This window comes from Passer domesticus, chromosome 2, assembly GCF_036417665.1.
Source record: "Passer domesticus isolate bPasDom1 chromosome 2, bPasDom1.hap1, whole genome shotgun sequence".
NCBI lineage: Eukaryota > Metazoa > Chordata > Aves > Passeriformes > Passeridae > Passer > Passer domesticus.
In genome coordinates, this window is record NC_087475.1 from 30,732,653 (window position 1) to 30,757,771 (window position 25,119).

The 25,119-nt window shown below is 43.4% G+C and overlaps 1 protein-coding gene across 9 annotated transcripts in view; it reads right to left on the minus strand.

The window, feature by feature from the left end:
- MAP4K4 (mitogen-activated protein kinase kinase kinase kinase 4) overlaps positions 1–25,119 on the minus strand; it is a 164,604-nt gene that overhangs the window by 86,869 nt on the left and 52,616 nt on the right. The gene's annotated exons all lie outside the window — the stretch shown is intronic.

Genomic DNA, 25,119 nt, shown 5'->3' on the forward strand with positions numbered 1-25,119 from the left:
CAGCTCCTGCAGCAGGGAGCTCCTACCCTTCCTTCCTCTGCCTCCTTCCAGCCTCCTGTCACATATTTCTCCCAGGAGCACTGAGCTCCTTCTGGCTCTCATTGTATCATATGATAAGCTGATTGAGATCATTAAAATGGCAGAAAGTTAACACAGAAAAAGCAAACTGTGGGGTGGGGCAGGGGATTGCAATCCAGGAAATTAAACTGGTTTGTTCTGCAGAGAAAACAGAGCTGGAGCCAGGAGGATGCAGATCACAGGGCTGGGAGGCAAGCAGCATGGCAGGCCCCTCCAGCTCTGGTGGACTGTAACTCGCCTCAGCTGACTTCTAACAAAAGCCTTTTTCTCTCCAGTGTATGTTTACATGAGGTAGAGACATCAATTAGCTGTTGTGTACTTTTTTTTCTAAACAGGCACTTAGAAATGGTCCCAATATTGGTATTTTCCAGCTCTCCACTTAACACTCAGCAGTGTTACACCCAGGAGACTATCTTAAACCAGCCAAACAGCCCAGTCTCCCAACCACTTTCCCAGGCACCACCTCCAAAGGTTCTTATCTGCATCAGTCAAGCTCACTAGCAACAGGTATGCCCATTAAATGTCTTCACTTTTATCACAAATAATGATAAGAACACAACTGAACATTTAATTGAAGTCACAGTTCCTTTATTTCTCTCCTCAGCAATTTCTGAGTTTCCTAGGCAGAAACCTATATGATGGACATGAAGTGTATTTTTTGCCTGGACTAACCTCTTTACAGGGTCTTTTGAGACTGGCACCCCAGAACTGAAGCACCCCAAACCACTGGTCTATTTAGAGAAATCCTAAAGCACACACACACCTTATGATGCCCTCCATGGAGGCAATGGCCAGGCATTGCTGGTGCATTCAAAAGGACAAAATGCTGCAGAATTCACTGCCTCAGCTTTCTTCCACAACTCTTCTTGTGCTTCACTCTCCCCCTTGCTAACGTGCTTTCTATAAATACATTACTGAGCTCAGGCTTTTGCTTGCTCTGTAAACTGGATTTACCACAGGCATTTCTTTTTACAGCTTGGTCTCAAGCTGGTTTTGATTTTGAAACAAAGTTAAGGGTCGTAACGTGTGCAGTAGCCAACACTGACCTCACCTTGACCTTACTACTTCTTGAACCAAGTCTTTCAGCAAGCCCAAGAGACTTCCAACTCCAATTTCCCACCCTGGACTTCTGCCTAATGACAAAAGTCTGTGGTCTTCTCCTTCAAGACTTATCATCCCACAAGGAAGGAGGGGAAAATGGTTTACACAGAGGTGGAAAAATGCCTGCTCTCATCTCTGCCCCCATTTTCCACAGCTTTGTTGAAGGAATTTGAAAGACCAAGGACATGGGAAGTACAGTTTTAGGTACAAAAAGAATATGCTAAAGATAACAGAGAAACAAAGACATCTCTGAAGAAAAAACCCTCACAACACTAAGGAGGTCTGAACAGAGAAACTTTTTTTAAAAAGCAGTGAAATACAGTTCCCCATTCACTCTGCAGCAAAGTGGAGGTGCTAAAATGGTGGCAGAATATACTCAAGCAAAAAATGTGGCATGCAGAAGAGCAAAGTAGCAGGCCAGGATGCCATTTTCATGGAATTTTTACTTTATTTGTCTTTTTAAATCTACTAACTACTGGTGGGCTTGCTATTTCCAGAGAGACATCTAAAATTTCCCAGTGCTCAACTTCACAGCTTTTCTGAAGTCAGTGTTCCTCCCTGTGAGACTGGCCCACTCAGGATGACTAATGTGCACCAGCCCTACCATACTTCCCCTGCAGCTTTACGGGATCCTGCTGGTGCCTCCACGAGTGTCCCTATGAAAACGGGGGCCAGCTACAGCAGAACACAGCCACTGCTCATGTTTCACTTTGCTTCTTCTGGGAGAGGAAAAGCTTCTACATAACCCTCCTAAGGGACTGAAAGCAAGGGAACTGCAGAGTGTGGGAAGTGTGGTCTGCTCAGTATCCCAGACCAAATTTAAACCCTGGTCACTTCAGAATATTGTTTAAAATTACTCCAAATACCCTTTTCATAACGTATGGAGCACTTATACTCTAAAAATCTACAACATATGGGGAGGAGGAGGGATGGCCTGCATGACATTAATTTATATGGGAGAGGTAAAAACGACATTTGAAGCCACATTCTTTTCATTAAAAATATTTTCAGAGGGCGGGAAAAAACAAACACCACAAGCACAGCATATAAGCATGAGCAGAGCATTTGTTTGTTTGTTTATTTGCTTAACAGCTCTGCTCAAGAACAGACCTGTCAAACTATTAGCATGCTGGTATAATTTTGTTTGCAACATGAAATGGCTAAGCATTCCCATTTTGGAAACCAATCGTCAGATTTTCACGGCCAGCTTTTGCTTTGGAAAATTTTGTCAGTGTTAAAGAGAGTAATAATAAAATTGCAATGTGGTTGAATGTGAAGAAAAAACTGCAGAAATCATAGATAGGAGAAACCCTCTGAACTCAATCTCCTGAGATTAAAATTTATTAAAATTCTGCTCACAGGGCACTTTACAAACACAGTAACCATCAAGGCTCCATCCAGACACCCCATCTCAGCAACACCTCTCCACTGGGATAAGATTTTTCATGCAGAATGAGGCCTCTGCTTCAGTGCAGTGTGGACACACGGCCCCTCAGGGCATGCAGGCGTCCCTGTCCCCATAGCAAGGCAGAGCTTCTTGCAGCTTTGTTTCTCCAGGCAAATTGTTGGCAATTACCATCTAGATATCTGAAAAGCTCTGCAATATTGCAAAATGCAACCCATGCTAACTGAAACAGCAGTTTCTTAAAATATTGCTAGGCGCCAAATATCAGAGGCTGAGGATCACAAGACACTGTCCCACAGCCAGAATGTTGTGTGGATATGAAATGTGCAATGAAGACAACAGCAACCTAGAAGGATCTTTGTAAGCTAAGGTGACTGTCTCCAGAGCCTGAGGAAGCTGCAGAGGTTTCTTCAAATAGTGGCAGCAACAGGTAGAAAAGGCTACGTCATGCTGGGAGTGAGAGTTTGCCTCTTACAGGGTTTCAGCATGGGAACCACAAGAAAACATCAGCACTGTCAGCTGGTCCCCATGGAAATGAGCCTGCCAACACATTCCCTTCATTTAGACCACATTAAGATGTTATTCACCAAAATTTCAGAACTACTTCTTGTTTCTTACACATTCTCCCCACTTTTCTCTCCCTCATTTCATGGTTCTATTCATATTAAAGTACTTGCTTTATCCTCCCAAGGAAGGAGCCTAAGAATATTTTTAAGAGTGCTACTTGTACCACTGCATTTTTAAATGGCCTGTTGGGATGAGCAAGTCAATGGAATTGAGACTGCCAACCTCAAATCTTGTCTTCTATCTTCTCATACAGATGACTGCAAGTTCATATACATAGAGCTGTAGTTCTCATCATATCAATACTGCAGCATTTAACTGGATCTTAAACTGAATCCACTACTTAAGCACATTCCTAGTCATGTCTGAGAGCAATATGGTGTTTATTTCTCATCTCAGTGGGCTTTATGCATGTTGAAAAGCAGAGGGGCAAGGGGAATCCGTAGTAGACTGCCAAGATCTGCAGAACATTATAAATTTCAAGTCTTCCCACACCCTCCAAGCCACTTAATACACCTACTTCTTGCCTCTTTCTTCCTTTGCACATGTTATTACTGTAAAATTTTTAGTTTAGAAAGGTTCAAAGGCAAGTGGTGTTATGTGCTATTTCTCATGGTGCTCTTTTTCTCTTGTGCCTTAATGTTATCAAAGAACTATGCAAATTAAGTGCAAAAAAAGTTCCATCAGCTAACTCACCTCTTTTCCCCACAACCCCCCCCCCCCCCCACCAATTACCCAAGATACTAATGTCACAGTAATGTACTCTCCTACTAACACAGTTTCAGACCTGTGTATTCACATGCCTCTGGGAGACTGTTCCTGGAAGCTTGCTCCCCAGCTAAATGGCATGGAAGCAGCATATGGGGCAACACCACACATTAAGGAAGGAATGCACCATTTGTGACTCATTACTTGCAAGTTGGGATTATCCTGTGCACTGTACACAATTAAGTCTTTGGTAAACTTCTCCCAGCTCTCAATATTCTATGCTGACAGTTGTAGAAAGAAGAGGAATTGATTTCAAACAAACAAACAAACTACTAATCCAATTTCAGTTGCCACACTGCACACAGAAGCAGCAGATTTAGACATGCCATCAAGTGAAAATTCCACAGTACCACCTCTTAGCAGTGAGCGCTGTACAATGCCCCTATGGCAAACGTAACTTTCCATTTCACTTCTCATTCAGTTGACTCTTAACTCCTACCAGCCTGAGGCAACAGGCCATGAAGCAATACTCTGGTATTGGGTTGCACGCCCCAGTGCAATAAGTGATAACTTACTATTCCAAGGCATGTTTACCATCAGCTCTTTCTGTCACTCGGCAACATAGAAAGCAGTAAACTGATCAACTTTGCATTGTGAAAACTTGGACTCTACATGGCATTTCTTTCCACCTCCTGAAAAGATCAGGTCTACCCTGTGAAAAGCATTGGGAGTAGTGCTTGTGGAGGAAACAGAACATATTTTTGACAGGCAAAAAGACAGAATGGCACAAAGTTAAAACAACCTCCCTGAGCCAAACCAAAAACTTAAAAATTAAATAAATAATAAAGTGTTCTTAAGCAAAAAATCTACCTAACTGCATTTGTAGCCAAAATTATGCTGTTTCTACTGATATAGCATTCTAGTAATCATATGCTCCAGCAATGGAGATGAATTTGTAAACAAAAAGGATCATGTTTATCTGGCATGAAAAGTACTTCTAGAATAAAAATGAGCAAAAAAACCTGAGTACAAAAACCTGGAAAATCACTGCAGAAATACATCCTGTTAGATGACTTCTAAACCCAAACCAACGAGAGCTGCTAAAGACTGTCACTGTTTAAGTCAAAGACAGGACAGAGCTCTTGTGTTTTCCTTCTGCTAAATCTTGACATCAAATGCCTGGAAAGCAAAACAGAAAACAACATACTCTCTATCCTGCTTTTGATATCCACAGACTCACTAGCTGCCTATTGAAGAAATAATAATGACAATTTACTCATGCATAGTACTGCATTCTGTGACATAATGCACAGAAAGATACACAGTTATTATCGGTTTTATTCTTCTGGGGACGGAGTGAAAAGATGTTTCCCACTAGGAAGAAAAAAAAAAGAGAGTTCTATTCACTGAGTTTTCACTTTGATTCCTAGTTTTGTGGTAGCTTTCCCACTGTGAAAGATGCTGGATATACATTATCAGAGGCATTTCCTTCTCCCAAACAGCTCATTGCCTAAATAGGAAGAAAAGAAAGGGGAGGGGGGAGAAAGGATGGTGGGGAAAGCATGGCAGAAAGCCACAATCTAACTTTCCCAGGATAACAACAGGTCAACTGCAGAGCTCAGTCAGAAGGCATCTCTGCTGGCCCCCAGCACACTGCCCAGCAGCCCACCTCCCTCAGCACACCCACCAGCAGGAGATGCTTTGGTGTGATGGGAGAAGACAGAAAGAGAACTGCAAAGGCAGGCAGTTCTCTTGACAATTCACCTGGAAAACAACACCAATTCCCCAAGGAGCTTTGAAAGATTTGCCTGAGGCCTGACTTCATGCTGGTTTCAGTTCACAGCCACTGAAACACTTCACCTGGCAATAGATTAAAAAAGATAGCAAGAGAAGGGGATGTTACAGGGGAAGGGGGAGGGTAAAAGGAGTGCAGCTGTGTAGTTGAAGACTATGGATGGTCCTTTGTTAATCCAGTCATGTCAACTGCAGTGCATTCAGTCAAATGGGATCCCTTCAAGACTGCACATTTCCTGACTCAAATGGGACAGAACATTCCCCTACCAAGTGAAGGCTACAGATTTCCCTGTTTTTCATCCCTCAAATGCCAAGCAGGAAAGGCTGACCAACAGGGACCTGCTGGCAACAGTGGCAGCAAGGCTGCCATGCGTTTTCAGTCGAGACCACAAAAACTTCAAACACTTTTTGAAAGATACGCTGTGCTGAGTGCTGCCCCTCTGCCAGACACCCCAGCCATCAGCTGGGCACTGCATCAAGCTCTGCTGCTCTGTAGGTGACCACCACAGCTTCCTGCACCACACTAGATGCTTCTTCTAAAGGGACACTTGAGCTAACTGGCTTGAGACCCCAGCCTGAAGATACCCTCTTCAAAATCCATCCTCAAAGTCATCATCCCATCCCATCCCAGTCACCACCATGCCGCATCCAGATTTAGCGACCTTTACTGAAACCACCATCACTCATTTTCTCTTAGAATAGAGTGCACCCTCAGCTGTCAAAAAAGAGAAGGACTTTATTAACCCTTGCATTTCTTTCTTGGTTTTAAACCTTCCTAGATTTAGTTAGCACACTACTGAAAAACACACATTAAAAAAAAAAATCTAAAACAAAAGAAAATAATTAAATCAGAATAGAGGCATACCTCCCACATGGACACAGTTGGCTTAGAGCACATTTGGCTTCCTTTGGAAACATCAGCTAAAATCAGCTGGCCCCCATTCAAACCAGTTCTTCACCCTACCTTAATGGCTTTACCAGTCACTAAACACACCCCTCCTAACACCAATTTGTCTCTCTGGATGGTCTGCAATGGTCTCTTTTAGGTAGAACAATTTCTTTCTGGCAACTGTAATCAAAAATGAGCCAGATGGAGAACATCAAGAAAATCATTTAGATCAAGATTATAAAACATGTACTTGTAGATACAAAATTACATGGTCTGTTCATGCAGACTGCTACTGATTTCTCATCTTACACCTTGACAGGCACTTTCACCACAAAACGCTTTCCACGGAGTCTTGGCCACTGCCTGAAGGAGCAGCAGGCCCAGTTTGGTGGCATGGCCATAGCAAGTCCCTGCAACAGGGACTGTGTTACTCAGGCTGAAGGGAACCACCGCAAGCGAGCAGAGCAAGCCCTGTGCCTGCCACACGGCATCAGAACCACCCAGCGTCACTTCAGAGACGTCCAGCACCACACAAGGTTCCTACCTCAGGCCAAGCAGGGCCCAAACTGACCTACCAAGGTCCCCACATGAGTGGACAGAAGCTTTAAAACAATACAGGTGCTTCTGCAGCCGAGAGATGGCAGAAAAAGGGCAGTTTCTCCATCCCTTGCAGAGTGACATCAAAATAAGCCTGGGTGAAGAAAGCCTGGGGCTGGCTTCTCTTTGTTTGACTGCTTTTTAAATGAATTCATATTGACATCTAATCATCACCCTGGATGAGCAGAGCTTTCCAACTGAAAGGAGCAAGTGACACCTTTTGACCAAGACCCTCTGCATACCCAGGCAAGTCTGCACTCATTTCACTTTGTGCACACTCGCCACCAACTTGCAGAGAAACCACCTCTTTGCTGGGCACATCCCTTCAGAAAGAGAGGGTGAGATATCCTCAACAATTTTAAATATTTAAGCACTGAGTACAGAAAAGTGCCACAAAATATGTACTTTTCTTTGGGGAAAGAAAAAATAATAATCAAACCCTAGTTAGTCCCTGCCCTTCCAAGCACCACTGCTGTGGTAAGCAGCCTGCATTTTGGTGAGGCATTGTCAGAGGTCATCCACCATGACAGAAGGAAAAATAAGCCATCACACACCCTACCACCCTTGTTGCATTCTATCTACTGTAAAAAAGAGACCCGCTGCAAGAAATGGGTGACAGCCATTGGCAGGCAGTGAGAGGTCAGTGTCCCTCCCTGGGCAGCATCCAGCAGTCACAGACAGCAAGTGTCCAGCTATGCTGCCTGAGGCACAATCCTGAAATGTCCAGCAGCCCCCTGGAGAGCAGCAAGGAGGGGTAATAAATGGAAATCAACTTCTTCTTTTATTTCAAGAATGCTAAATGGATGGGGCAAGTGTTTTGGAAGGCACAAAACCTCACTGTAAATGCAAAAGACACAGTGGGAAGGAGAAAGGGGGAACTATTACCTTTGCTGCTTTTTATTTCACTTTTTACTCTGTTTTTGGGGTTGCTGCTGCACAGAGGAGCCCAACACACACTGCCCTGTGCAGCTGTCCCCATCAAGAGCCCCACCTTTTGTCGAGCTGCATCACAAGATGCTAACAAACACAGGACATGGGGAGGAGCTGCTAGCTTAATATTAATGAGGGGCAAGGGGAAGGGAACTATTTCCACGTATACCTTCCCAGAAGAACAATACAGCTGAGCAGAGCAAGGTTATGTAATGAATTTTATTTCAACATGGTTGAAGTGAGAGATTTCACATTGGCAGCCTTAAAAAAATTTGAAGCATTAGCATTAAAGAAGGAAAGTTAAACTCTTAAATTAACATTTATTTATTTACATATATATATGTGTCTGTGTATATATATGTGTGTGTGTGTATATATATATATATATATATATATATATATAAAGCAAGTTTCAGTCTAACTGTTAATACTTCTCCAGTGCTATCCTCCACAACTAAAAGGGCTGGAATTGCATGGTTTTGAGCTTTTTGCTTCTCCTACTGAGGGGAGACACTCCATCAAGAGTTGTGGGTCCCTTCCAATTCAGGGTATTCTATTATTCGATTCTCTTTCCTTTAGCCATTACAAACACCATCAGTGCCAGTTTTAATTACATCTCCTTGCCATCATGGACTAGGAAGCCAGAATTTGCCAAGCAAAAACAGCTGAAACCAAAATACACCTTGTAGAGCACAAGGTATGCTGCAGGAGGACTAAAGGAAGAAGCATTCTTGAAAAGAATGGGGACCATGCCTTATACTGTAACCCCATACATAAGAACAAATTCAGAAATATTTTACCAGGTTCCTTGCAAGCAACATTTGGCCTAAAGTTTTATGTTTTAATTAAATGGGGACTCGCACCAGGAGACTATTTCCAGCATTTTTATCTTCTGATAACCTGCCAAGTACATCTGTGATTCTAAAGGGGGGAAAAAAAAAAATCCAACAACCTTGTCCTTGAGAAACTGGCTGGTGGCCAGCGAGTGATCTGTAAACAGCTTTGTGTCCACAGAACTATTTTCAAATACTCAGGCAGTATTTTCAGACCTCAAACTATTTCTGCTTTGTCAGCAGGAGTTTGACTCAGAAATTCAAGCCTGTACTAACAACCCTTTCCATACCAGAGTCAGTAACAACAACTCCCCGGTCTCAGCAATTAGAGAGACATTTATTTATCTATTTATTTATTTATTTATTTAGCTAAAGGACCAAAATAAATGCCATTTTCTCTCTGTTGCTACCTGGGTAGCATGTAAGTTGCATTCCCAAAGTCTGTGGCAAACATGTTTATTATGTGAAAGGGCCAGATGACAGAAAAGCCATTATGCAACACATTCAGCTCACAGGTTAATCCATGGAAAAGAATGGCATTAAGGAAATGGAGGCTGTGTGTTCTCTAATAATGATTTTTTACCAAGTACTCAAGAACACACCAAGTGCCTCACAAAAACTAGTCAAAACATGTTCACCACTCTTAAATAATACACTCCAGGCTTTCACAGACCAAGCTGTGGCAAACAAAAAGGGAAAGAAATTCCGTGGGAGAAACTGCAAAGCAAGGCTGCAGTACTGCTGCCACTGCAGTTGGTCCTTACCTGCCTTGCTGTGAACTCAGGGTACAAATAAAACACAGATTAGGCAAAAGCTATTTTGGTGCAAAAGGCTTTTTTAGGTTTCTTTCTACAGGAAGAGTCAGCAGATCAATACCTGGCTTTGAGCCTGGTGTCCCCAGCAGATTTTGGGGGTTTTGGTCATTGGTTAGTCTACATGACTGCAGGCCAGCTGGCAACAGACAGGGTACACCTTCCTCAAAGGGAGAACAGGAGCCCTGGACAGCAGTTAACAGGGCTCATTTAAAGAGCCTCAAACTAGGTTTGAAAGTGGAAAGGGATAAAACCAGAGTCACTAGATAAGCCTGGGAGAACCATACCAATGTCTGAGACAGTGTGCTACCAAAGTCCTTCAGTCTGCTGTCTTGGTGAAGGCTGCAGATGGAGGTTCATACGACAGCAAAGATGGAATGGGTTACTGGTGTTTTGGAAACCACAGAAGTATCTGAGAATGGTCACACAAAAATCAGAGCTTTTCCCCATGAAAAAGTGGCAGAATTAACTGATCAACTGAAGCACATCTACATCAACGTACACAGCACGGGCAATAAACAGCAGGGACTGGAAGTTGTCACACAGCAGGAAAACTATTATATAGTTCCCATCGCAGAAACATGGTGTGATAACTCATACAACTGGAGAGCTGCAATGGGTGGCTATAAACTGTTCAGAAGAGACAGGCAAGGAAGGAGAGGTGGTGGGGTAGCCCTGTGTGTTAGGGAGTGTTTTGACTGCCTAGAGTTTAATGATGGTGATGACAGGGTGGAGTGTTTATGGATAAGAATCAGAGGGAAGGCCTAGGCAGATATCCTGGTAGGAGTCTGTTGTAGACCACCCAACCAGGATGAAGAGGCAGATGAAATATTCTACAAGCAGCTGGAAGTCATCTTGTTATCACTGGCCCTTATTCTCATGGGGAACTTTAATTTACCAGACGTCTGCTGGAAATACAACGCAGCAGAGAAGAAATAGTCCGGGTGGGTCTTGGAGAGTGTGGAAGATTGTAACTTCCTGGTGCAGCTGATCAAAAGTGGACAGCTAGGGAAGCTGCCCTGGTAGGACTGCTCTTTGCGAACAGAGAAGCACTGAGGGGTGAAGTGATGGTTGGAGGACTCTTGACAAAAGCAATCACAAAATGGTAACAGATTTTCAGTTCTTGAACAAGTAAGGGGGAGAGCAGCAGAACTGCCACTTTGGCCTGTCTGAGAAACTGGGGGACAAAGTCCATTGCAAGAGTAGCCCTGGCAGGCAAAGGGGTCCAGAAAGGTTGGACATTCTACAAGAAGAAAATCTTAAAAGCACAGAGCAGCCCATCCCCATGTGATGCAAAACAAGCTGGCAGGAATAAAGGCCAGCCTGGCTAAATAAAGCACTTTGGGTGGAACTTAGAGCAAAAAGGAGAGCTTATGACCTTTGGAAGAAGGGGGAGGAAGCACAGGAATGTGCCAAGAAAGCCAACAGCACCCTCGCCCATATCAGCAATAGAGTGGTTCACACTTCAAATCCTGTGTTCTGTTCTGGGTCCCTCACTACAAGAAGGACATTGAGGTTCTGAAGTGTGTCTAGAGAAGGGCAGCAGAGCTGGTGAAGGGTCTGGAGCACAGGTCCCATAAGGACCAGCTGGAGGAGCTGAGGGTGTTTGGCCTGGGAAAAAAAGGTGCAGGGGAGACCTTATTGCTCTCTACAATCACCTGAAAAGAGGCTGTGGCAAGGTGGGGGTCAGTCCCTTCTCCTAAGCAAACAAGTGATAGAACCAAAGGAAATGCATTCGAATTGCACCAAGGGAGGTTTAGACTGGATAGCAGGGACAACTTCTTCACAGAAAGAGTGGTTAGGCATTGGTACAGGACACCCAAGGAAGTGGCGGAGTCACCGTCTGTGGAGGTATTCAAAAGAAATGCAGATGCAGCACTTGGAGACCTAATTTAGTGGTGGACTTGGCAGTGCTTGGTTAATGGTTGGACTTAATAATAAATGTCTTTCTCAACTTAAACAATTCTATGGTTTTAGTCCCCAGCACACACATCTTCTGTAGCTGTAGGTAGGATATACACTGAAGTATTTTTTAGTATTTCTAGTAACAGTTGCACTTTGGGAAAAATAAAAATCTCTTTTCTTTTCTCATGACAGCACAACACACACAAAACTATTATTCAGCTCATGATCCAACATCAGCCATCCTGCAAACCACAAGTCACTGCTCTGGACCACAGCTGCCATTAGATGTAATATAAAAATTGCTAGTCAGAAAGGCCAAGCTTTTGGTTGTAAATCATTTGGTAAACTGGAACAAATAAGACAACTTACTCTTGCCCCAGACTGCAAAAGAGGAGCAAGGATCAAAATTCAGCTGAGGAACATGACTCATACTTTTGTAGCCAGTTATACCCAGGCAGTTTAGACCAGCATCACTATCCATGAAACCTCTGTAATACTGCACTGTCGCTGTTGCAGCTAGCCTGTAGTTGCCAAATAAATTCGGTCACATCAGACTCTCAAAACAAATCCTCAGATGAGGCAGGGATAGGTTGGATTCAAACCTAAACAGAGACTTCACCCAATCACATTCTATGCTAAGCTGCAGACATCTCACTGGTCAAAGAGCTGGACAATGTCACAAGCAGACCAATCAGCAGCTTAAACCGAGGTGTTTCAAACCCCCTGTATAAACTGGGTTCAAACAACAAAACTCGCTGTTGTCACACGGATCTCTGAGAGTGTGTCATCCCTGTCTCTGACCACCGAGCCCACATAACACATGCAGTATTACTCAAGGTAATACTGCACCACTTCTCAGGTGGCAAAGAGAAAGGAAGAACACTCCACCCACATGGGCAACAAAGTTGTCCCTCTGGCCCTGCAAATATCTTGGCAGCCATGCTCACATAAACAGAAGAGGCAGCAGGGGACACGTCTTGCTGAGCGCCTGGGCACAACATAAAGGAAGCAGACAGTGGACCAGCCCTGCTGATGACTACAGCAGGCTGATCACCTCTGGGCTCATCACCTCATCTCCCCTTAATACAGAAATGGGAACCTATAAACAGTTCAGATGGAAAGTCCCAGCCCCCTGCAAACAAAAAAAAATTTCTCCAGCAATCATTCAGCCCTGACTCAGGAGCGCCCTACACACCCAAAGTTTCCATCCCCAGCTGGGTGGTTTCCAAAGAAGCAGTCATGGAAGATCCCATGTCTCTGCTGATACACTGGTGTCTCCAAGAGCAGATGCAGCTGACTGTGAAGGGTGCACCCAGACACATCTGGACGGCAGCACAGCTGGAGCCAGCACACTGCCTCCTGCCGCATGGCTCTTTGCAAAATAACCAGTCATCTCAGCTACTGCAGCTCAGAGACTGCCTGGAAACCTGCAGTAAATTTTTGGTTATAAGTCACAAGTGCAAATACTGCTTAATCCCACTCAGAATTTAAACCTTAAAAAAATTTTAATCCTTAAAACACAGGTATACATAATGCCAAAGCTGTAGCCAAGCTTAATCTTTTACCATTTGTTCCACCACTTCCAACCTTACAAAAAGGATTGAAGAGGGGGGACTGGAAATAAATATTTTTTTTTAAGAGGAGAAGCCTTCCACTTTTTCAAGGTTTCTGCTCAGTCACTTTCCTAGGATACATGGAAGCCTACCTACAAAGTTTGAGCAACAGTGCCTGAAAAGCGACCCATCATTTAAACAAATCACCACTTGAATCTGGAAAACAGTAGTGTTAATCAGGTACTCCGACCAAACACTGCAGCCATGACCTAATTACATTATGTGGTATGGTGGTGCAGAACAGCAGTTCCTAGAATTAAGCAATCTTCCAATTAAGTGTCATGCACTGAAAACAAAATTAAATCAGCTGTGATGCTGCCCTACTACTTCTACTCCCTTCTCCCATCAGGGAAAGAAAACAAAGTCCTTTCCACCAGTCTGAATGTTGTATCACCAGAAGGACTGGATTTCCAAGATGCTGGGGAGGGGTCTACACACCCCAAATGTGCCTGTCCCAAATTACACCACTATGAGGACAGCTAAAACAAAGGAACTATTTTTAAATTTGTAATAAAACTGGATTTACAAAAACTTCCAATGCTTTTAAAGTTCACCTTATAAATTTACAGCCACTTGTCTAATTACTGAAAAAGCATTACAGTTTATTATAATCATGTCTGCTCTGAAAACATGAAGATGGAATGCTGGAATAGATTGCTCAATTATACACTGCACAGCTATTGCAACTGCTGTCAAAGTAGAATTCAGAACAAGTCCAAGCACTTGTTTTGCAAAACACAAGCACAAGCAATAGTTAACACTTAAAGCAATTTCACTGAACCGTGGATCACCAGGCAAAGCACGTGCAAGACAAAATTTAGCCAGAAGTGCTGTCAGTTATGGGCACACACATGGACAGATGCATGTCTATGCAAGTGTGGGGCAGCCCCATCAAACACACAGACAAGCCAAGGGCTGACTATGGTACATTGATGCTCTAAACCTGAGCATCAATGACCATTTCCCCACCCACATCACCTACTCTGAGTGAGAAGACCCCAATAAAAGTCAGAATCCCACCCCACCCACCACCCCAGCAGGTGAGGTTGTTTCACCACACAGGGAAACTACTGACATTCAGGAACTACAGGGCACAAAGGAAAGGAGAACTGGATGCAGCCAGCAAAGCGCGGCCCTGGGAGACCCGTCTCTAGCAAAGTTGTTAAACTCTGCTGGAATGCTGCTACACCATCACTGAAGGTGAAAAACACACAAAGAGTCATACATGTACATGCCAAAACACATTTTCCATCATCACTCACCTCTGCCTGACTTTGTGGCAGGCTCCCACAACCAGCTCTTTCCAAGAGAAAGCCAGGGGCTTTCTTACCCTCCCAAGGGCACCTATGGGGCACCCAGTACTTACAATCTGAAGGAGGACAGTCAGGTCCCCACACGTACACAGGTCTGTCCCAAAGGTCTTATTCTACCTAGATCAGGGCCTGAGAGGCTGTTTTAGTGGGAAAAAAAGCAAGTAAAAACTCAAGGATCTTATACACTTTCTCATCATCTAGCTACAGCACATCCCAAACTGAGATGCCTGGAAAGAAAATAAACAAAACAAAGCTCAAAGCTGCCAGTGAATTTCCATCTGAAACATCAAGAAAACCCCCAAAGCTTAACTGGATGTTATGCTGGGCTTGAGTTCAAATAAACAAGAGAATTCAAAGCTGGAAGCATTTAAGATGCCCATATGGCAGAAGGAAGGGAAGGAGCTTGTACCTTCCACCAGCAGGAAGGTAGAAGGACTTCCTTCTCTGACTTTTGCCACAAACCTTAAGTGCAACCAAGAAAGAGGCAAAGCTAAGAGATCAGAGATAGAATCATCCAAGATCTAAAGAATTAAAACTGAGGAGCTGTAACATCCAAATATCTGCAAGAAGCACAGAGCAAGGGTTCCTCAGTGTGAAACCTAATGACAGGGACAAAGAAAGTAAGCAGATACAAGTTACTGGCAAACATCAGCACTCCATTTAAGAAAAAAATAGCAAGTGCTTGGCTTTACTTTAATGGATTTTGATTACTCTGCTTTTTATTTTCATTTTTACTATCACTTCAGCAGCTTACAAACTATCTTCTATACACACTTTAAAAATTATAACGCTCGGCTTCCATTTAGTCTGCTCAATAGTTTGAGAATTTCAGGAGACACTACTCCAGAGCAAAAGGAAAAAAAAAGAAGAAACCCAATACTTCTCCACTATGTGAATAAGTCTGTAGCTAAGGGAGGTTTAATCTACCTAATTATACTGTTTACCACTTGCATTTATAGCTAGCATTGGAATCAGTGGGTGAAATTCAACAAGAGGTGCCAAGCAAGAAAAGCAAAGTCTTGACTGCTGTATTAAAGTCTTCAAGAACCATCCTTAGCTACAGTACAAGCAACTGAAAATTAACAGAAAAACTGACTAGTGGGAATTTGAAGTATATCACTCCAGCTTTCCAGTCTTCATTTTCATGTTCATTGCAGGCATAAATTTATTTGTTTTACTTTTATGATTCCTGTGAATGTGTCACACACTTAGGAGAAAGTACACCTTACTAATGACAAATTTTAGCTGTCTTGGGATGGAAATCATAGAAGCCTGTGCCAATACCTTCCCAACAAACAAACTAGAGAGATACATTATATGCTTAAATGAAGTCCTATTCCTTCAAGGAAATTCACTTAAAAAGAAGGCCTTTGGGCTACATTTCTCCAGGCTGCTCTATGGAAGAGACCTGAGAGAAAGAGTGGGTCAAAAACAGCAGAGAGGACAGATGAGCCCCAGGGAGGAACCAAGATGGAGGTCTGCAAGTCTGGCTCAGCACAGCTACCCTGGGGAGCCACACCAGCTACAGCTTTGGCAGAACTCTGGGAGATAGGAGGTAACAAGTGTAAACAAAAAGAGACTGTGTTTTTACTGCTGGATGGGTCAATGGCAAGGGAACTGAATTTATGGCATGTAGGTGCAAGTACAGCCTTATCTTTCATCTCTTCCTCCACATCAGATCTTCAGTACTTCCAGCCATGATGACTCCCTTCATCTCAGAAAACAGAATCTCAACAGAGAACACCTAATAAATATTGTTAGGATTTCATTTCCCCCAGCTAGAATCACCTCGTGAATGATGAGCAAAGCCTTCCTTTCTTCAATCAAGATTACCTGATACTGGATCCCATGTGACACTCACTCGGAGCAATCTAAAAATCATCCGAGGGAGGGGAGGGTGGCAAAACTCTCCAAGCCAATGGAGCTTCCTTCCTTCAACAACCAAACTCAGACAAAAATCTTTCTCATGGATATACCATGACAAAGGAGGTGGTACCTCCTCCATAAAGCTAGAAGGAATAGTCAAAGAAAAAGCAAGGAGGGAGGAAGAAAAAGAGGACTGCTTCCAGCACCATTAATCCTCACAAAAGGTCCCCGCCTAGTCACTGCTAGGAAGTCAACACACGACAGCAGGCCCTTACATCAGACAAGCCCAGGAAACAAGTGTGCACATAAGAGACTATAAGGATGAGGAAAGGCCAGCATTTAACAACCCCATCTACCATCACAACCTGCATATGTGCCTTTTGCACAGGTAAGTCTCTCTTTAGAGTGCCAAATTTCATTCCTAACAGGGAAAAAAAACCACCAGTGCCTCCAGAGTGTTGCTGACTTATTGCCAATATAAGGTTAAGATAATTTGGTTCCTCAAAGCTAGATTTAAAGAAGGCTTATCCATTTAATGATGCCATTAATGAGAGTTAACGATGATTCTCTCCACCACAGCTAGACACAGACACTTCCAGGACTGGACTCTACTTGTCCTTCCGACCGCTTTGGCTGTGATGGAAGGTCTTCATGAAAATACAGGTACCTCAAATTCAGTGGGGCAGAAAATAGGGCTTGATGTTCAAAGATGGGAAGAAAAGAAGGAAAAAAAAATTCTGTGTTGTTTGTCTGCTGCAATAGCCAAAACTTGCTTCTCCAGTCTACAAAACTGAGATAGTTAAGGCCGATGAAAAAGTACAGGTAACAAAAATTTCAAAACTTAAGTAACAAATATTCATTAAACGTTTTCACAAAACTCTAGCGACCATAAGCTCTCTGCCAAATTACTTCTGAAACCAACACCTTTGTCAGAGGACCTCTGCACATATAAAATTACTTGTGGAGAAACTTCTATACACATTTAGATCTTAGCACTGCTACCATTTTTTGGTCCAGATCGTGCATGCCGTGACAGTCTGACCCAAACACCATCTGCATTTCTACTCTTGTGACTACTCCTCTACTTCTCAGTTTACAAATGTTTCTTTCTACTCTTTTCAAGCCTTATCCTGCCAAATTTGCTACCTTAAAAAATCGTTTTCTTGTACCACCTTTCACTTCCTCAGATGTGAAGCATCCAGCAGATAAAGAGCACACATTTGCACCTTGCCTTTGCATTGAAGGGGAAAAATATGCCAACCATCTCTTTTTCCTGTTAAACCCAGCAGACAGCTCTAACATGGCTTGCAAGAGAACACAGAAGCATCAGAAAGGTCCTCCCATGAACAATGGTCCTGGGGTTGGAAGACAACATGGAGATGTGCACATTGCCAGGATTCAGTGGAGTGAGCTCGCAGGATAAACTCCAGACCTTGATCCTCCCACCCTACCCCCCCCCCCACCATTTCTAGTTTTCCAGCTTTGTCATGAAAACTAACAGAAACTTCAAAACAAAATTCAGAAGGGGATTAATGTCTTGAGCAATTTGAGGCACACTGAAAGAGACACATGAACACACATACAAATCTGGGGTGTCTGTCACCACAAGACAGTGGGAGATGGGACAATGCATGTCAAGAAGAGAAGTCTGGAAGGAGATGACACATTTCCACTTCAGCTGTAAATTTCCTGTGCAATTTTGAAAATGCAACTCAAATTTCAGTTTTGTTTCAGTTGCTTTCTTTTAATCCATAAAAATACTAACTCCATAGTTATGTTGTCAGATGTAATTCATTAATGTTTAGTTTAAAAAGTGCTTTGATGTTCTTGAGTGAAAGCTGCTACAGACAGATCGCATATTAAAGAACAGCTGAATATTACCAGGACTAAGGCCTGACAAGAGTATTTGCAGTTTCTCTGTACTGAGTGGCCATTTGAGACCAGGAAACAGCATCAGACACATCCATCAGAAGCATCAGGCACATTCAATGCCATGCCAGATCCGGAGGAGAGCAGATGACACCACAGAAGCAGCGACAAAATCATGGGTGCTGAGGGAAAACCAAGGAAGCTGAGTCAGATTTCCTCTTCCTCCAGCATGAGGCTGAGACCAGACTGCCAGCATCCTGCAGTTCAATTTCTGTAGCCTAAATACAGGTGATTGATGCCTTGTGGGACATCCCAAGGCAAGCAGAAAAGAACATAAGTCCTGTTAGAGGTCTATGTCCTTTTGGAGCAGATGCTGGGGGCCAGGCAGGACAGGATGCTCCAGCATACCTCTCCTTGCTGGACAGAAGCAGAAGGGAGAGGGTGGAGGGGAAGAGAGTAGGACATGGGTCCCATCTTATTGCTCCTGATGTACGATGGCATCACCAGCAATACCCCCAGTACAACAGCTCAAAGGCAGTGTCCCCGCTGGGTACACCTTGGTTTTGAAGGCAACTGGGCTGAGGTGACCCCTGAAAGTGGACTCAATCCCTCTGACTTTGTAGAAGTGCCTCAACATGGCTGGAACAAAGGACCCATGAGCAGCAGGCGTGGCTTCCCAGCCTTCATAAAAAGGCATGCTGCAAACAATGCTGCAGTTTGGCAGACAGCATGAAAAGGAAGAGGAGTGCCTATTCAAAAAGGCAGTACTGATTACCATTAGTTCACCTGAGATGAAATCTCGCCAACTTTTAATTCCTCACTCTTGATCCCCTATATTTAAAAAAAAAAAACAACAAACAAAACAAAACAAAAAACATACATTAAAAACTCTCCTATTCCTGAAAAGGTAGTATTGTTTTTCAAAGAGTATATGCACTCTGACTTTGCACTTGTGAGTATTAATGTTGTCCACATTAAACATGGAAAGGAAGAAAAAGGCTATGGGAAGGATTATTCTTAATTCTTGCACTTCCCTTCAGCACAGCAAAAGGGAGTGAGCAGGTTAAGACAGTCTCCAAAAAAAGTAGCTTTTTTAGTAATGGAAGGTCAGTTTTACAAATATTAACAGCATCATGTGGATGTCTTCAAGAGGCTGTAAATCCAAGATTTGCTGATGTTGAGGAAATTCAGATCCTTATCCATAAGCCTGAAAGCAAAGCAAAACGAAATAAATTTCTGAATTCCCTCTCTGCAGAGACATTTTGTCCTTCAAAAAACTCCAAAACTCCATTGCTTCAGCACTGTCACTTCTACACCTTGCCAGGCTCAGAGCTGGAGCTGCTGGTGTACTTTCAGATCTAAGGTGCTCTTGTTTCTAAAATTAAAAGTCACTAGATCCTCTGAAGGCTCTGTATTTCAGGGGTGGTGAGAAAAGACTGTCTTTAATGCAGGCCAACTCCTCCCACACTTCGCAACTGATGGCTCACTCTATGCCAAATTATTTTAAAATTCTGCAAATCCAAGAAAGAAGTTTCCAGAAACAAGGAGCAGCCTGGGGTTGTGCAGCACCCTCCACCCACAGGGACCCTCTTCTGTAGCCCAAAACCCACCTAGCATTTGCTGCAGGTTTACATCCTACTCTCAAATGACAATTTTTGCAGAGCAAGCTGGGACCCCTGAGGAGCTGCACTGAAGCAAGAGATCCTCAGCTCCCCAGGTCATGATTCATTCAATGCTGTGACACAGGACCACCATTCCTCCCGTGACACTTCAGTGGGCACACAGCCTCATCCTCCTTCCTCGCTCAGCTGCGAGAGTTACAGCTATTTAAAGAAACTGCACCACGCACCCAGCAGGAAGGACTTGTCAGCCCCCTCCCCTAGGAGCAGCAGACATCATTAATCAGGCCCTAAGATCACCCTCTGCCTGGTGCTTTTGTGTCTCTGAATCATTACAATATTACTAAGGTACGTTAGCAGGGCAGTTTATAAGATTACCTATAATGAGCATTGGTTAGAGGAAAGTGCATCATGAATTTAACAGAACAGTAAGAAAAAAGAGCAACAGTCTAATTATCTTCTCCCTATGCCGAGTTTCACATAAAGCCCTCTGTGAGTGCCACACTATAGCACAGTAGGGAACAGCACAGTGGGCTAAAATTGTGTTATTCTTCTCTTTGTTGAGAAAGGAGGACTAACAATTTGGACTGGAAGGCATTTAACTATCTATTTGATTAGTCATTCAGCAGAATGGCAGAGGTCACCAAAGCATCACTCAGCACAAATGCCATATCTGACCTCACATCACATGCAAATGTGAAGTGCAATTCCTCCCTGAGCCCCTTCCCTGTCTCTTTCCAGTGCTGGGTTTGATACCAACAATCTGCTTTATCCCATTTATCTTAAGCTATCAGGTTTCCTGCATTTTAAAAGAAGACCAAGCTTACAGCAAGGAGTTGTGGAGGATGTGGAACTTATATGTGCAGTATTTATAAAGAACTATTTTATACCCCCAACATTACCCATTTTATATTACTATGCCCAAACAACAACAGTTATAGCAAAGCAAGGGGGGAAATCATGGCAAAAATTAAGCTACTGCAGGAAAAAAAAAAAGAGAGAGCCTTTTTTATTGAGTAGAACAACCAATTACTTTCAGGTTTACACAGTTCACTCCTTCCCAGGCAAGCCAAGGATCAAAGAGGATCCTAAACCTCAGAAAAATGCTAGAAAAAGGAGCAGAGGTTGAGCAAGAGCCTGCCCTGGGTCTGCGGGTAGAACAGACAGACTCCCACTTCTGCAGCTGCAGCAAGCTATAAATTAAATTAATCCATCTAGGCAGAAGCACAGATGGGAGAAACTTCATAGCGGATATCTATAGCATGAGTAAACACACCCCTGCACGCAGATGTTCTGCAGGTTATTTTTCAAGGTACAAGATGTCCATAGGAACAAATGAACAAGGCTGGATTTGCCAGGCAGTTTTTCTGCATCACTGAAAATATAAATGATGTCACCAGCTCCCAACGGGAAACAGTTAAAGAAACCACACAGGGACAGTGTGAGGCAGACATGCCTCACATGGGGTGAGCAGGAAGCCTGCAGCTCACACAACTTCCCCACCAGCCACGTCCTGAGGATCCAACGCAGCACGAAGCACAGGAAGCCAAAGCAGCCCTTCCCTACGGAATTGCACTCCAGGCAGATTAGAGGAGTTTGGGACATCCCCAGAGCTCAGAGAGGCACAAATTGATGTGCATCCAATGGGAACTCAACATGAATTCTTCAATTAGGAGCACAAGGGAACCAGAGAGCTAACTCTGCAAAGGAAGGAAAAGATAAGGCTGCAGCCTCTCCACCAGCTACCAATGTGGTCTGGCTATACAGTGGGGGAAGCTCACACTGAACAGTAATTAAAGTTGGAACAGGCTGTTGGGACTGAATGGATTTACACAGGCTTAGCATGAGAGTGGGGCTCAGCGTCAATTTATTTCTTCTTTACACTGCAGTACCACTCAGTGGCCTCAAATCATGCCCAAATCAGCTGTGTTAGGCACCATGCAGCCACCCACACAGGCAAAGAGCTTCAGCCAAAGCACTCCCAGCCTGGTGCCCTCACTCAGAAAAGCATGTGCACTCCAGCTATCCCAGACAGCAAAGACTCCAAGGGTTTAATCCTGTCCCAGTTAGGGCAGAAATGCCCGTCTGGAAAATGCCTGGCCTGAACAAACATTGCTGCAAATTCAGCACTTTCCTCTGGCTGCCTTATGTCCAGCACCCAGTACTGCAAGTTCCTAGCCACTTGGTAGCCTGGAAGGAAAAACCTTAGGATGTTTAAGATTAGTGAAATGCTCTCTAAAGTGATCAAAATACAGTTGTGGCACTCAAAAGGAAACCATGAAGACAAGAAAACTATTAAAATCCATTAAAAAACCCCCACATACATCCCCAAAAATACACCAAACACAAAAAACATCACTTCTCGAAGCTTGCTCCTCCTGTTGCAGGGCTCAGAGGAGGTATTCCATGACCAAATTTTGACAATGTTTATCAAACACACTATGTCTCCCCATACACATGATTTTGTTAGAATTGCCACAGCTCTAACCTATCTTGTTTGTGATACTATTTACAGTCCTTGTTCTAAGAAAATATTGTGAAGTTCTGATGGAGACAGTTTCTCAGGGCTCTCTTCCACTAAAGGACTGCTTTATCGATATCAAAATATTTCCAGATCTAAAGAGCTATCAAGTTCTCCCTAATGCCAATTTCTCCTCTAGTCTAGAATGTTTGCTATAACCCACTATAAAAGAAAGGATAGAATTCAGTCAGATGGAGGGAACCAATTCCTATCACACTCCTGATTTCCAAGGCCAGAACAAAATCATGGAGCACAAACACTCAAGGCAACCTCTACAAAGAACAAGCCAGATGCAAACTGTCAGCCAAAACAGGAAAGAAAAAAAATCCAAAATAATAAAAAAAAGGGTTTCCAAACTGAGGCTCATAATGGAAACTGTTTTACAACTTGAATTACAACTTATACTAGAACCCAAAGTTACAGTATTTTCTTAGCATTTGTATATATGCCTAAATCAAATCAATAATTAAGCTTTAGGCTTACAGGATTTACTTTGTTATGGTATTCTACTTGGCAGAGTATTTTACAGCAGCAAGTTTACATAGCAGTTCATCCATAACCATGATTTACTTCACTTTCATTGGCTTAAATACTAAAATCAGAAGACATTTAATTCTTCTAATTTAGTATTTATAAATTAAGGAAGTAGGTTCATGAGTACTGGGTTGCTAAAAGCCACTTCCATGCCAAAATTCCAACAAGAAAAATTTACTGCTGCCAAGGACATCAGTTTCAGCATGGCTCCACCATTAACTACCATTGTGCTGTGTGATTGGAACTGTGATGAACACTGTCAGGAGGAGAAAAATATCTACTTTTCCTCCTTCCAGGCGGGGGTGCCAAGGAACAGAAGACTCCTGGTCCCATGTATTTAGCTGCTGTTACAAAAGTATGGAATGGATGGATGGATGGATGGATGGATGGATGGATGGATGGATGGATGGATGGATGTGCATTCAGCTGACTTGGAACACAGTGAAGAGGAAGAAAACCACATTAGCAGGAAGAACAAGCAGATTAGATCACCAGCTGCTAATAAAGATCAGGAGCTCTACAGCAGTGTGGAGATTCTCCAGCTCTTGTCCCTTTCTTGAAGAACAGAAATTAGCACCAGACCTTTCTGCTGTGCTCATGCGATGACAATGCCTTGTGCTAGCTCTCAAACAGGGAAAAAAAACAGATAAGTAAATAAAATAAAATGTTATCTCAGCTGTAGACAATTTTATTACTATTCTACTCCCCACAATATTACTAAAAATACTGTCATTTAAAGAAATCCATTTATTCCGTCCTCAGCTATGAAAACAAATTCTGGTTCTTTGAGGACAACATAACTGTAACTTAAGCCTTTTCAAAACATGCCTCCACGAAAGCAGGCTCTCTCACAGCAGCCAGATGAATGCAGGACTATTCAGGACATTCTTTCAGCTAAAGCCAGGGAAACAGAAAGGTTGGTGGCGTTTATGGGTAGAATAAGTCACCTTTTTTTGATGCCAGAGGAAATGAAAAGGTCTAGCTTGCCAGAAGTTACTTCTCTTAAAGTACAGGATCACTTGTATTCATGGGTGATTTGATCACTTTCACTAATTACCATACTTGAAAAAAGAAGTATTGATCCCAAAAGAGGAAAGCACGAGTGGTGCAAATGCTCCTTCATAGAGATTTACCACCTTACCCACCAAAAACAAGTGGGTGTTTAAGAGAAGGTTGTTTTGTTTTCAGTTTCAGCCAAACTGCAAGAAGTTAGCTCCTGTCCTTGTCTGGAGGTAAGGAGGCAAAGCAGGGAAGCTGCTATGTGCAAGATGAAACAGGCAAAAAACGGGCAAAAGCCAAGGGTGAGAAAGGACCAGAGAACATAAGCAGAAAGCAGGGTGTCGAAGCAGCAGGACGGGAAGCCCATGTACGTGCAACAACTCCTCCAGAGCCTCTTGGCATCAAATTAAGCCCATCTATCCTGAGCAGACCGTAGTACTGTGAGTCACAGCTTAGAGCCACATTTCGCCCCATCACAAGGGCACCAGCAGCTCAGCCCAGACCTGAGCAGATGTCTGTGGGTGTGACTTGGGGATTCAGCTAAAAACCCCTCTAAGGGTGATCTACTGCCACCAGGAGCAGGCTCTGCCAGTCCCCTCCCCGCACCTCCAGCCCCAGCCTCAGGCACAGCAGCAGCGGCCACTGCCAGAGAGCCAGACTGGCAGAAAACTCCATCGTTTCTTTGTTGAGGAGAGGGTGAAGAAAATAAAAATGAACATCCACAGCTTAGAGACAAAACCAGTGCTGATGAGCTAGAAGGCTGAGCACCTGCAGCCAGCAAACAATTACGACAGGGTCAAGGTTTCCTGCCAAGAAGGAGCAGACCGTGGTGAAGGCTGCGGCATTCCTACTAAAACTAGCATGTCTCTTGAGGATAAAACACAAATTCCTGATGATTTTCAGATTTATCAGCTGGAAATCAGGGGGCATGCTGCTACATACTACAGGGTCCTCCTTATCAATGAAGGTTACCTGCAGAAACAGACCACCTGAGGATGCAGTACCATGAGAGCAGAGGCTACACAAATTAGCCATCAGGAATAGCCTAACAGACCAAAGCTCTCCAGTCTTGGGGCACGGGACTGGATGATCTCCTGAAATTCTCTTCCATTAATGGATTGTTTATCTGTAAATGCATACATATACACAAACACATACACACATACAGA